This window comes from Rhopalosiphum maidis, chromosome 4 (assembly GCF_003676215.2).
Source record: "Rhopalosiphum maidis isolate BTI-1 chromosome 4, ASM367621v3, whole genome shotgun sequence".
NCBI classification, from domain to species: Eukaryota; Metazoa; Arthropoda; class Insecta; order Hemiptera; family Aphididae; genus Rhopalosiphum; species Rhopalosiphum maidis.
Window position 1 is genome coordinate 2,255,758 of NC_040880.1, and position 12,957 is coordinate 2,268,714.

The 12,957-nt window shown below is 28.4% G+C and overlaps 1 protein-coding gene across 3 annotated transcripts in view; it reads left to right on the forward strand.

Moving 5' to 3' along the window:
• LOC113549843 (leucine-rich repeat-containing protein 24-like) overlaps positions 1–12,957 on the forward strand; it is a 291,653-nt gene that overhangs the window by 44,913 nt on the left and 233,783 nt on the right. For 2 of the 3 annotated variants that reach the window (XM_026951329.2, XM_026951320.2), the window contains exon 2: positions 9,550–9,588. The exons of the other annotated variant lie outside the window; for it this stretch is intronic. The gene's annotated coding sequence lies outside the window, so the exon portion shown is untranslated. The remainder of the gene's footprint in view (positions 1–9,549; positions 9,589–12,957) is intronic. 3 annotated transcript variants of the gene reach the window in all.

Sequence of the window (12,957 nt, forward strand, 5' to 3'; positions counted from 1 at the left end):
CAGATATCGTTGCGATGAACCGTTTGAACGGTTTCTTTCGATGAAATCGATTTCGATTTATTTACGATAATATTACGAGCGTGAAATATAACATATTAGATGTATTGTAATGGCCAGTTCTATATTGTTAATTAATATCTTTAATTAAGAATATAATATAATATGTACGAGTTGCGAATGTTTGAATACGATGTAAATAGACTACACAGGATTTACCTAATAATAATTACGATTTTCGTAAAACTGTGTTTGTTAGTATTACTTATTGCCATGGCAATATTTAACGCATCAAAGTATTTAAGTTGTGAAGATAAGATTTTGAATATTCATAGTCAGAGCTAATCGAATTTTTCAACTAAGGATACAAATGAATTATAATATGGCGTCCGTGTATTATTTTAGTGCTGTGAGTTATGTAAATAATTTTCTGTTAAAATGGTATAATGACATAATATACATATTTTGTGAGATGAAAAAAAAGTCGCATATCCATGAGTTTGAATTTTACTATCAAATATTCCAAATAATGGAATTCCGATATACATACATATTATATTAAAAAGTAATTGATTTATTACCCGCGGATATTGAGTTTGTAAATATTTTCTTGCGATATAAGTAATATAAATATTTTCTTTGATTTTTTTCTTTATTTATATATTTACTCGAATATCACTATAAAAAATTTGAAAATAGTATCCCTATATTATTGTTATATTTGTTCATTTTTTTACATTCTATAGAAGTGGTTTCAAGTCATTTACTGTCCGAAAACGGTGGCTTTAAAAAACTGAAATATATACATCTTTGTGCTGCAAAAATAAAATAAAACATACAGTTCGCTATTGTTGAATTTAATATGTTATTGTTCAGTAATTGGATTATTTTAATTGATTTTCTATTTCTCGTAAAAATAAAAACAAAGTGTAATCAATAGTCGTTAATAAAAAGATAAAAGTTTATTTTTCTTAAGAATCTGGGTAATTATTTATACCAAATTCTGTAAACACATAATTGAAGGTTATGTATATTTGTTTAATTCCTGTGAACTACATTATAAAGAGAAAAAGAAACAAAAACAACCAGTCTAAAGTAATACATAATCATACATAATAAATAATATATGTATATATATATATAGAATCTTTGGCTTATGGTGAATAATATTATTTAAACCTTCGTAGAATTGAAGATTTAACGAGTATCCGTCAAAGAAAATCTCCGTGGACATCTTTGCTCGGGGGATTTCATATACCTTAACTCAGTAAAGTTAGATAAACTGACTCAATGGGTCTTCCTGTGGCCATCACATTTTCGTTGTCGGAAAGTTGCAATGAAAATATAAGACATATAAACAATTCATGAATTTAAAGTATTAGTGTATATACGCACTACACAGTATAAAATGGGTTATTTTTTCTAACGTTTAATATTTATGGGAAAGAATATATAACGTCACATTTTTTTTTTTTTTTTTTTAGAATTTAGTATCAAGTGTCCCATGAAAATAAATTACCCACAGAAATGTGTGTGTGTGTTAATAAAAATACGATTTATTAAAAAAAGAAAAATAAATTACAAAAAATAAATAATTCAAGCAACAATATGTGCGCTCGCTCCGGTCGTGTTTATAAATTGGTCGGAAACACTAAATCCTACTGAAAACCTACCTTAATCAAAAGGTCCATGAACGGTTTAAATTTACATTTAAAAATTTAAATAACACAAGCCCGAAGGTGAGTAAAAAAAAAATTTCTAAAACTTCTCAAAGATATGATGGCTTCAATAAGCTTTTGATATGCAAAATCCACCGCCTGAGAGTTTACCCCTAGTTTCCCATTTTAAAAAGAGAAAGTTTTTTGTTTTTTATACCTCGCGTTGAATAGTTCCTCGCAAATATTATATTTTATATAGGTGCACAACTTTCGAAACTAATTCTATCAATTTGATTGTGGTCACGAATATAATATTTACTCAGTGTAAGTACTCATACAAAAACTACGGTGCATCATGAATATAATAATATATGCTATTTAATCACGTTCTTTTCAATATATTATTATGTTTTTCCTTTCATATTTGAAGCGACGTCAGCTTGTTGCCTTTTCGCTGTTGTGGTCATAGCGTGCTCTTTGTGGTTTCAATAATTAAATAATAATACAATTAATACAGATATTGAAATACGAAATTATGCAGAGACGAGAAAAATAAAACCGAAAAAGTCGCTCTACTATATAATATAGTTAAGTGTACCTCGTCATTAATTAGGCCACTGGATGTATTAAATTTGAATTCAATGATGAATATCACAGTGTACATTAATGTCGATTCTGAGCGAAGATATTAATAGACTAGGTACCCATATGATTATTTGTTATTACTATAGATATTTACCAACTCGTACATACTACGCGTATATGTATATGTTGATATAACATATAACTATGAGTAGTTTACTAGTTTATTTTTCTATTATTAAATTGGTAGATTAAACTAATATTTTCCAATAACATATTATTATCGTATACCTACATTATATTATACTATTATTGCATATAATGTTACTAGCTGTTGTCAATTAAAAGCCTCTATAACAAAAGCATAGGGTTGTAGTGCATGCATATACATTTGTGGTTTAATTAGCTTTACATTAATCTAAATAATAACTAATATAAAAAGGTAACCACTAGTTATTATGTATAGTATATAAATAATAATATAACTAAGTAGTGAAAAAAAAGTTCCAAGCATCTACGAATAATAGAAAAATAATAATAATAAAAATATGTTTTGATAAAATAAAATAACTAAAATTGTTCATAAAATTCTATATAGATTTATAATATATTTTTTTTTAATAATTTACACTATCAATAAAAAAAAAAATAATGAGGAATCTCGTATTATACTTTTAACTTTTAGATATGAAAATGTAATATTTTTTGAATTTTTAATGATTTTTATCAAAAACTGGTTTTTTGTAAAAAGTCCCATTTTTAAACTACTTTAAATTCTGAACAGAGCCAAGAATACATTGGTTTTATAATGATGATGTTAGTTTTTTTATTTATGTTTTATAGTAGAAAAAAGATTCAAAATTCAACTTTGACTGTGGTTTCTGATAAAAATTTAATCTAGTTTGCACTTTTAGGAGATTAAAAAATCATAGTCCTTTTATAAATAATTGAAAAAATTTAATAACTACTAGTTTTTAAATTTTAACCAAATATGTATTCACTATTCATATTAGTATTTACTAAATTATATTACATAATCATTAGCGCCCAGCGTGAATATAACGTTTATAGACTACATTTATAAGAAAAATTTCGTGTGTACTATCGTAGTCGAAATAAAAAAAATTATAAAAAAAAAGTTACAAAATAGATAGTATAAGCGCCCAGCGGCGTTGTCATGTAGCAACAGCAAAATATATACTTAAAAAAAAAAAAATTCGGGCGCTAATAAATATAAATATTTGATCTCTTTTCATGTTATTTATAGCTATTTAAATTTTTTGTTTATAATTATTAAAGCTTGAAAATTGAGATAATAATTAACACAAAATAAAGTCATAAGATATTCTAATAGTATATAATCATATTGAAAACACATAATCTCACGTATAAATATCTACATAATCATCTTATAAACATTTAAAATTTAAATTTTTACAAAATCAATAATAATTACCAAATTTTTCAAATTATTTTGTTGTTGAAAAATAATTAAATTCAAATACCTAATATTTAAATTTTTAATATAAGGTTCCTTTTATTTTTTTTTATTTATAAACGTAAAAACCTCTCAAATACATGTTATATACACAATTTAAAGTTCAAATGTAGACAAAGAAAAATTTAAATGTTCTTTTGTTGCGAATCAAAAATATTAATCTTGGGTTCTGAAAACTTTCACTGCTCCTTATATTAATATTTAAATTTACAATTAAATGTTTAAAATGTGTATATTCTTTTTAAGTTATTTTTACCACGAACCTATTTACACCGATCTATGACGCTGGTATTAACTTATGAATAATTAACAACTAGTAATATTTTCTGAAAAAATATTATAATGCATGTAATATTTTTATTTTTGGTTAAATCTATGGTAATAGAAATATAAAAATGAATCACTAATAGTAAAATAAATATGTATATAATATAATATTCATAGAAATATATTAAGTTCATAGTCTGTCTTATTATTTATAAAAGCATTGGACATTTTTTAGTTTTGACCTCCTTCCAAGTAAAAATAGATTCTATTTTCTCCTAGAAACTACTCTCAAAGTTGAAGATTGAATATTTCTCTAATGTAAAAATGCAGTCTTCAGACATAAAAAAAAAAATAAAAATAAAAACACATCATTGTAAAATCAATACATTCATCGGCTTATCGCTCCGCCCTGAATCCAATAATAGTTATTATAGACAATAAATTCTAGATTAAAATCTAAATACATTGAATATGTAATATTTATTCGATTATGTTTTTATAATAAACCAAAAAAAAAAAACCTCGTTTTTTATAGACATTTAATATTATAATATAGTTACCGTATATCTTATATTTTGCTTTCTGCGTTTAATTAATTTTTCCACCGTGATAAATCTATTTGAAACTTAAATGTTAATATAAAATATATTTGAATAAATGAGTACTTAACGGAGTCTTTATGATATTTTATTACGGGTTTAGTAATTATATTAACTGCGTAGAGTTTTCCACGGAACAGTGAAGAATTAAACACTTCAATATATAACTTACGTAAAAAAAAGTTTAAATCTTTTTTAAATAAAAATTTTAAAAATTACTTGTGGAAATGTTTGATTCCATGATGGCTTGCTGGTTACGGAGTACCTACACAATATAATATACATAAATAATAAATAGTAAATTTTATTACTGAAACCGTCTATAGCTATTTCCTTAGTAGATGGCGTGTACGATTTTCTTAACAATAATAAACGACTTTAAACATAGTTATTAAATTATTTCAAAGTGTATAAATTCATTTTAACGTTAACTCAAATGGATTGCATTAATAAACTAATAATCGTGTTCTATTAAACGATTCGAACGATGGAAAAATAATTCATAAATTAACACGTCAAAACGTATTTATAGTTTGTAGTTCGTACGTATACCTTACGGCGGCATGAATGTACGTACAACTGCCGGTCGTATATTGTAGTTATTTTGGGTTATATTTTAAATAATATTTGGGACAGAAAATTTATCGTCCGGTTAAATATATTACACATTAACGTGTAAATAATATTATATAATGTATATTTTCTGTAAAAAAAAAAAAATATATGAAATGTGTCACTGTACGCAATAAAAATACATGTACATAACAGATGCTAGTGTATAATGCTTATAAAATAGTGTTAATGGTGATAGCGTTTCGAGTAATGTAATTCATTTCGTTCATTGTTTTTGGACCAAAACGGGATAGGCACCCGGCATCTAAAGTACATAAATAAAATAGAATCCACGTGAAAAAAAAGTTACACTCTTTTAAAACTGCAAACGCGTGTGTCAGTAATTATTTACCTCTACCGATCCATTATCATTATTTGTGTTGTATATTATATTTTTCTATTTACCTGGGCTATACTCATAAGTCATTATATACACGCAGCTGATATTATGTTAGGCTGTATGTTTGAGTTTGAGATTCAGACGTAATATTTTGCAATTGAACGGTAATATTAAACGATGGAAATAGAACGATTGTATCTGGGTTTTGTCACAAAAACAAAACGAAAAAAATATTATATTATTAACTTTCATATTTATATTAGTATAATATTTCCATATTATTATATTTATTATATGAAACTATAATTTATAAATAGCTGAACCTAGAATGGTGTATTTCTGTATTTGTTTTTTTTTTTTTTTTTAGTGATACCTTACCAAAATAATTCAGTTAATACGATTTATAACTAGCTACCTATCATTTAAGTAATGTCCAGTATTGTTTACTATGAGTATAATGTTTAATAACTCAAAATTTAAACAATTTAGTTGTGATTAAAATGTTTCAACATTTTCAAAATAGATCTTGTGCTTTTTAACAAATTACAGAAAACAATAGAGGTTCTTATTTATAAAAAAAAAAATAAGTTTTAAACGCGTTACGGTATAAAACATTTAGGTAGTTGAGGATATAGTTTTTAAGTATACTAACAAATTTTTAAACTTAGAATCTGAGGAAATGCAATATTTAAGGTGCGCGTGTGAGTGTTTATAGAGGGTTGAGCATTTTTGGCGAATAATCCTGTATCTAATGTAGTATAATTTAAATTGAAACATTATATAAACAACCGCTGACTTGAAAAACGATCGAATTAGATTTATTTTTATACATTTATATATTACTAACGTGTCATGACTACGTTATTGGTATGTATCTCGAAATTTACGAATATTTTGCGGCGCAATTTCTTCCACGCCGTTCCGCACGAACGATGCGCTCCCCTTTTCGTTTGCGTCTGGCTCGATCGTCGACTCTTTGTGGACTACAAAGTAAAAACACGTTTAAGGTTAGATCAGAGTACTCACTTAAAAACGTATCACAATAATAGTTATCGCGGTGCCAAAACACACGTCGACTGTACGCAACATTGTATTATAATTTATATATATTATTATAGTGTACGGCCAATACACGTAGTTGTATGTGTACGCGACCGTCGTCGGGTGCGATGGATACAATGCCCAGGCAGTATAGATAGTGAAAAGAAGAAAAAAAAAACAATAATAAATAAAAACAAGAGTCCCGGGCACATCCCTCGTAACAATGCGAATAAACGTGAAAGCAAACAAATGGGACCTGGCAGAAAAAAAAAATATATATAAATAAAAATAAAAATAAATACACACACACACACGCACGCGCAAACTTTCGGGTCACATCTCGTTCGCTCTCTATATATTTTTTCTTTTTTCCCTTCCGTTCAGCCACAGTCGCCCGTTGTCCCCGTCACCGATAAAATGTGTACGTTTACACAAAACCAGTGGACCCGGCGTATACGAATTTATGTGTGCGTGCGCGCGCGTATGTATGCGGCGGCCTGCGAGTGTATGTACGCCGTACAAGAGCCGTCCGGGGGTGGATATCGATTCCGGCCGCGGTGAGGGCGGCGGTGGTTTCTGGCCGTGTTCCAGCGAAAACGGCGAAGCTCGTCTCTCGGACAAAACGTTTCTCATGCCAAAGAAACTGCTCTATAACTAAGTACTTAAAAGATAACGGATGGACAAAAAAAAAAAAAATTAGATAAATGAATGACAATACTAATAAAACGATATCGACGACGACATAATCTTAACTTCGTGTGCCCGTCGGACAAACTGGTTGAAAGTGTGATTGAACGGTGCACCAGCAGACTACGTATATGTGTACCTTTTTAGTTTTTCAGTATAATATATCTACTGCGTATCTCACTTCAACACGTGCCTTGCATTTAAGTCAAAAACGCTTGAAGCGATAGGAAAATAAAACGATTTTTCCTCGTTCGGTAGTAGTTTAGTACTCGACGGGCCGAGAGCCGTAGTGTATCGACAGAGTACACTGGTCGTGTTTTTGAAGAGAACCCGGGAGAGTATAGAGACGTCTCCTTTGTACATGAGTTAATCCGATACCTAATTTAATTGTTTTCGTTTGAATTATTAGATTCACATTCCATTCTTGTCGGGATGAAAGTCATTCGAATTTATGGAATCGTGCATGTTCTACCGCACTGCAGATTTAAAATCCTATATAATATGCGCATGTACCCACACAATATGCACATACGTTATAACGACAACAGAGAACAAGCCGTATTGTTATTGTACGTATACTGCACGGTGCGGTGTGTATTATAATAATAATATAGGTGAGTAAGTAGGGGCGTGTGTGTTTTAAAAAAAAAAAAAAAATGTTCCTATATCGTTGTGTCCCTGACCTAGAACGTCGTTAATATTAAACCTCAGCCACCTGGTCGTATTCCTATCGCTCGCACTTTAGAAGCTGCAGGACATTTATTATTATTATTATTATAATTGTATACAGGATGATTCTTTTATCAAACAACACTCATTATTTCAAAAAGTATTAATGTTTTTGAAAATATTTTTTTACATAGTTTCAAATTGTTAAAAAAACAAAATTTTTATTAAAAAATTATATTTTTAAATATTTTTTATCTTTATAATTTTTTAAGTTTTTTACTTTTTTAAATGACAACATAGATTTTTAATTTCATATTCCAAAGCAGAATATTTTTTTGTGTATCAGGACGTATTAGGAGTATTTTAGGACGAGTAGTTTATGAGTTATACGTATTTAAAGTTTAGTTGCGCGGAGAGGTGTGGTATGGAGTTACCCCGCAAAATGTTTGTTCACTACTCCGCTTGACTAGACTTTAAATAAGTATAACTTATGAACTACTCACTCTAAATTCGATTTTTATGTATCAAAATACTCAGAAAATTATTCTGCTTTGGAATATGAAATTAAAACACCATGTTGTCATTCCAAAAAGTAAAAAAAATAAAAAAATTATAAGGATAAAAATATTTAAAAATATAAATTTTTAATAAAAACGTTGTTTTTTAACAACTTAAAACTATGTAAAAAAATATTTTCAAAAACATTAATACTTTTTGAAATAATAAGTGTTGTTTGATAAAAGAATCACCCTGTATATATGTATACGTACAATATGTGTTTACCTAACGGTAAATGCGTGTAAGGGGTAAAAATCGATTAACCTATAAATTACGCGTTGCATACATATATATTTATTTTGCCGTTGTCGCTTGTGGTCGGGTACGCTGTTCGTGATTACTGCAGATTAAAAGTATGGTTTTTTTTTCATTTTTTAATATTATCATCATTATTTAAACAGATATTACGTTTTCTTGATGTACCTAAATGATGCTTTTGTTAGTTCTCAAAATTTGTACGGACGTCGCCGCCGCTGACGAGAAAAAAAGTCATTAAAAAACATACAGTATATAATTCAGCCAGTGTAAATTTGATTGTAACAAAAGAACGAAATACTCTTTTGTTGATTTTAGCTCGTAATATTGTCATCGAACTTTTTTCATTCAGATAGACATAGTAGTATTAAGGACTTACATTTTTCCATTTGATAAAACACTGTTGTTTTTTTTTTACTTCGACATTGTTTACGTTTATCAAAAACAGTTTACTATGATACTATATATATTTTATTATGATGTACAAAAATAACAATTATAAAATATGATCTGACCGGACAATACCCTGCTATTGAAAGAATTTAATATATAAATATATATATACGTGTTCTAATACTTAGTTAAAAAGAGATATTTATATATATATATATATACTTTATTATATAAACTCTTTATAACAATATTTGATTTGTTTTGATAATTTTTTTCTCCAAAAAAATAAAGATAATTTAACGTTTTATTTTAATAATATACATTAAATTTCTTTTAGATGTATATAATGTTTTTTTTGTTTTTTTTCCATCTAATACGCGAATATATTTATAGGTTTTTCGACGCAAGAGCAGACTAAATACAACTAATCATGTGAGTAGCATTTATTTATTAAATTTAGTCAATAAACCTTTAGCGATTGTTCTTGTGTTTTGTTAATTGTCAAAGGCAAAAGGCAAGTTACACCGAAAACTGCAAATATTTTAATTTAAATATTAGTCATATTTTTGTGGGAGACATTCTACAGCAACCTATATGGTTTGAAAAACGAAGCTACAAACCCTCCTCAAATCTAAGGAAATCTGCTTTTATTGTAAATGTTCAAGTCGTTTACGGTTTTTATAAAAGACAAACAAACATTTATTTATTTGTAAGATTGTATAATGCATACAAATAATAACAATAATAAAAATAACGAATAGAAATAAATAATAGATATACAATATACATATAATATAGAGCTATGTAAATTCGACAAGTTAGAATTATTTTGAAAAATATATATTATTTATTAAATTAAATTTGATAATTATATGATAAAACTATAAAACGATTACACGTCCGCTAGCCAAAGTCGGAATATAATTTGATATTTGTTTAGTTAAAATCACTCAATATTATATCATTTGTGACGTATTCATTCTGTGCGTTTGTTTCATCTATTTCGAGAATCAATCATTAACGGTACCCTATATAGTGATAAATTAAGTCGTGTGTAAAGTGTATTCAGTATACAACATTATGATACTGCTGCAGTGGTACCATGTCGTTGATTTATGTTATCTAGTTACTAGTGATTTACATTTAATTCAGCTAAAAGTCGGTCATAACATTTAAAACACGTTTACACGTTTATTATAATATAGATACCACCATCGCAGTTTCGCTGACGTAAGTTCACAATTCACTCAATATTAGAATATTAACTTTGGAGGGTTAAACCGGGCAGGATCTGCGCTACGGTCAATATTAATATAATAATCGTGGTTGTACGGAGTGAGTGCCAGAATTGTGTTATAAAACAAATCTCATCAATGCAATGAATTTGAATAAACTAGCAAAAGAAAATAATAATAATATAATATACATAATATTATGACTTATAGTAACCTATTATAAGCATAATATTATTTTTATACTAAGTAGTATAAATCTATAATAACATAACCTTTATAAGTACTATTATTAATCACTAGGTATACGAATATTCTTTTAATGATACATGTATTAATATTTTATTATTATTTACGATCGGATTATGTGATTTAAACAGGAAAGTTCAAATTTTCCGTATCGTCATAAATGTAGTATATTTGTTACTACAGGATTATGTGTATGCATGATCGCAAAATTCAGTCTTATTCCGTTCTTCTCAGACGTACATTGGGTACATCAGTGACCACCACCTAGGTATTCAATTTCGATTCCGGTTGCGCGTTTTCTCGGTCTTCGGCGATACGCGAAAACCGATTGGCGTACGTTTCGCCATCGCACCGGCAATTTGAATAAAATCGTGTGCGGACCGTTTCTTAAATTGTTCGCGAGTCCCGTCGATCACGTCGTTCAATCCGTTGTACGGTGATTGACATAAAACGCATTGTGCTCCTCCGCGTAATATATATTATTGTTATGCACACATGTCATATTATCACATATATTATTAAAGTGCATTTGGGTGTCGTGTTACGGACTCGGCGCAGCAACGTACGCTATATAAATTACGTTTTTATTATTATTATTATTATTTCCCGTTTGCGGTTCATATATATATATATTATTATTTATCCGGTCCATTCCATTAGATGCGCAAACTTTTCGTCCAGCCAATACCACCGGCGCGGACTTTACTGTCTACAAATAACAACAGGCGGACAATAGAGACAATAAAATGCGTATCGCCTTTCATCTCATATATATTATTATAAAACCGAAGAATTATAGTCGTGTGTAATAACATAAAAAGTCGATATATAATAAAGATGTGAGATCGATTCTTATTTTAAATATGTGCTATATGTATGTGATTTAATCATTTATCAATTCTTTACGTTATTACATATATTTTATCAACCTGCACCTTACCTGGTTTACTGGAACATCCGATTATGTGTATATTGTATAAATGTATGTGCTATGATGACGTAATGAGGTGATACAGGTAGAATTAGATCACTAGACGTATATATCCAAATAAAAAACAACACTGAATTATTTATGTATAATAATAACGGGCTTAATTGTCGCATGACGGAAACGGACTCTGGAGATGTCCGTGAAAACACGAGTGCACATGCATTGGCGAGAGAGACGATTTGGTCAAGTCAACCAGAGACGTAGGCGGCCCTATCAAAAACCTCCGCGTTTTCAAAGATCTGGCTTTATCCTTGGTTGCAGAGATCCTCATTGGGCCATCCCTTGTCTTTGTCGGCATACGAGAAAAGTCACACGCCCTGCGCTTTATTGTCACAGACACGTATGGCTTTTCTGTGTGACCTCGTAATATAAACCGTCCCCTTGATCACCGATAAAAGATTTTAATGAGGTTTAACGTTATCCGCGTGCGGGAACTCGGCCGTTACTAATTTATTATTTAACTCTTTCTGAAATTGTTACATTTATATGATATGAGCGCATATCATTACACGTGTTAATATTATTTCGTGTTATGTTTAAATTTTGCGCGAAAACCATCACAATACGTATACAGAAAACAGAAATCTAAATGTAATTGTATGTACGTCGATAATATATGATATTATAATATTACGTAAATCATATTTTTTTTCCATATACATATGTAGTAATGTACTTATATATAATATATATATATAAGCTGCGTACATAACGCATTTGTACCATTCATATTGGATAATTACCGTTTCCGAGACGATTAAAACAATCATATTTATACTTATACTGTTATCATAACATAATGATATTATCTAACAATCGTTGTACAAGTATGAGTTTTTTTCTTATTTGACCTCATATTATAAGCTTTAACTACAGTGGCTATTAGCTGTAATTACCATATACATTATACTTATGTTTTATCGAATAGGTATATTTTTTTACCATGGTCGTTTTTATATCTAGATTAATTTATATAAATTATTTAAAAAAAAAAATATTGTGTTTGTTGTTTCTATTTGCGGCTCGGGTGATTTTGCGTAGTTAATTGGATACATTATTTTGTTTTCTTTGAATTCATATTTACGAAATTCATTAATATGCCTAATGTTAATAGATGTGTCTCTCAAGTTAATCATGCTGTAGAAGATTATTAGTAGGCATAAAGTAGCTATGTGCTAAATTTATCAACGAGTTTTATTTTAATTGAAATACGATAAAATGATTTACCATTTTGTGAAATTGAAACCATTTTCTTTCAACACAATGACTTGAAAAAAAAAATACTAAATGGACTTTTTTCTTAAAATTGACACCAAATATTTATATTTT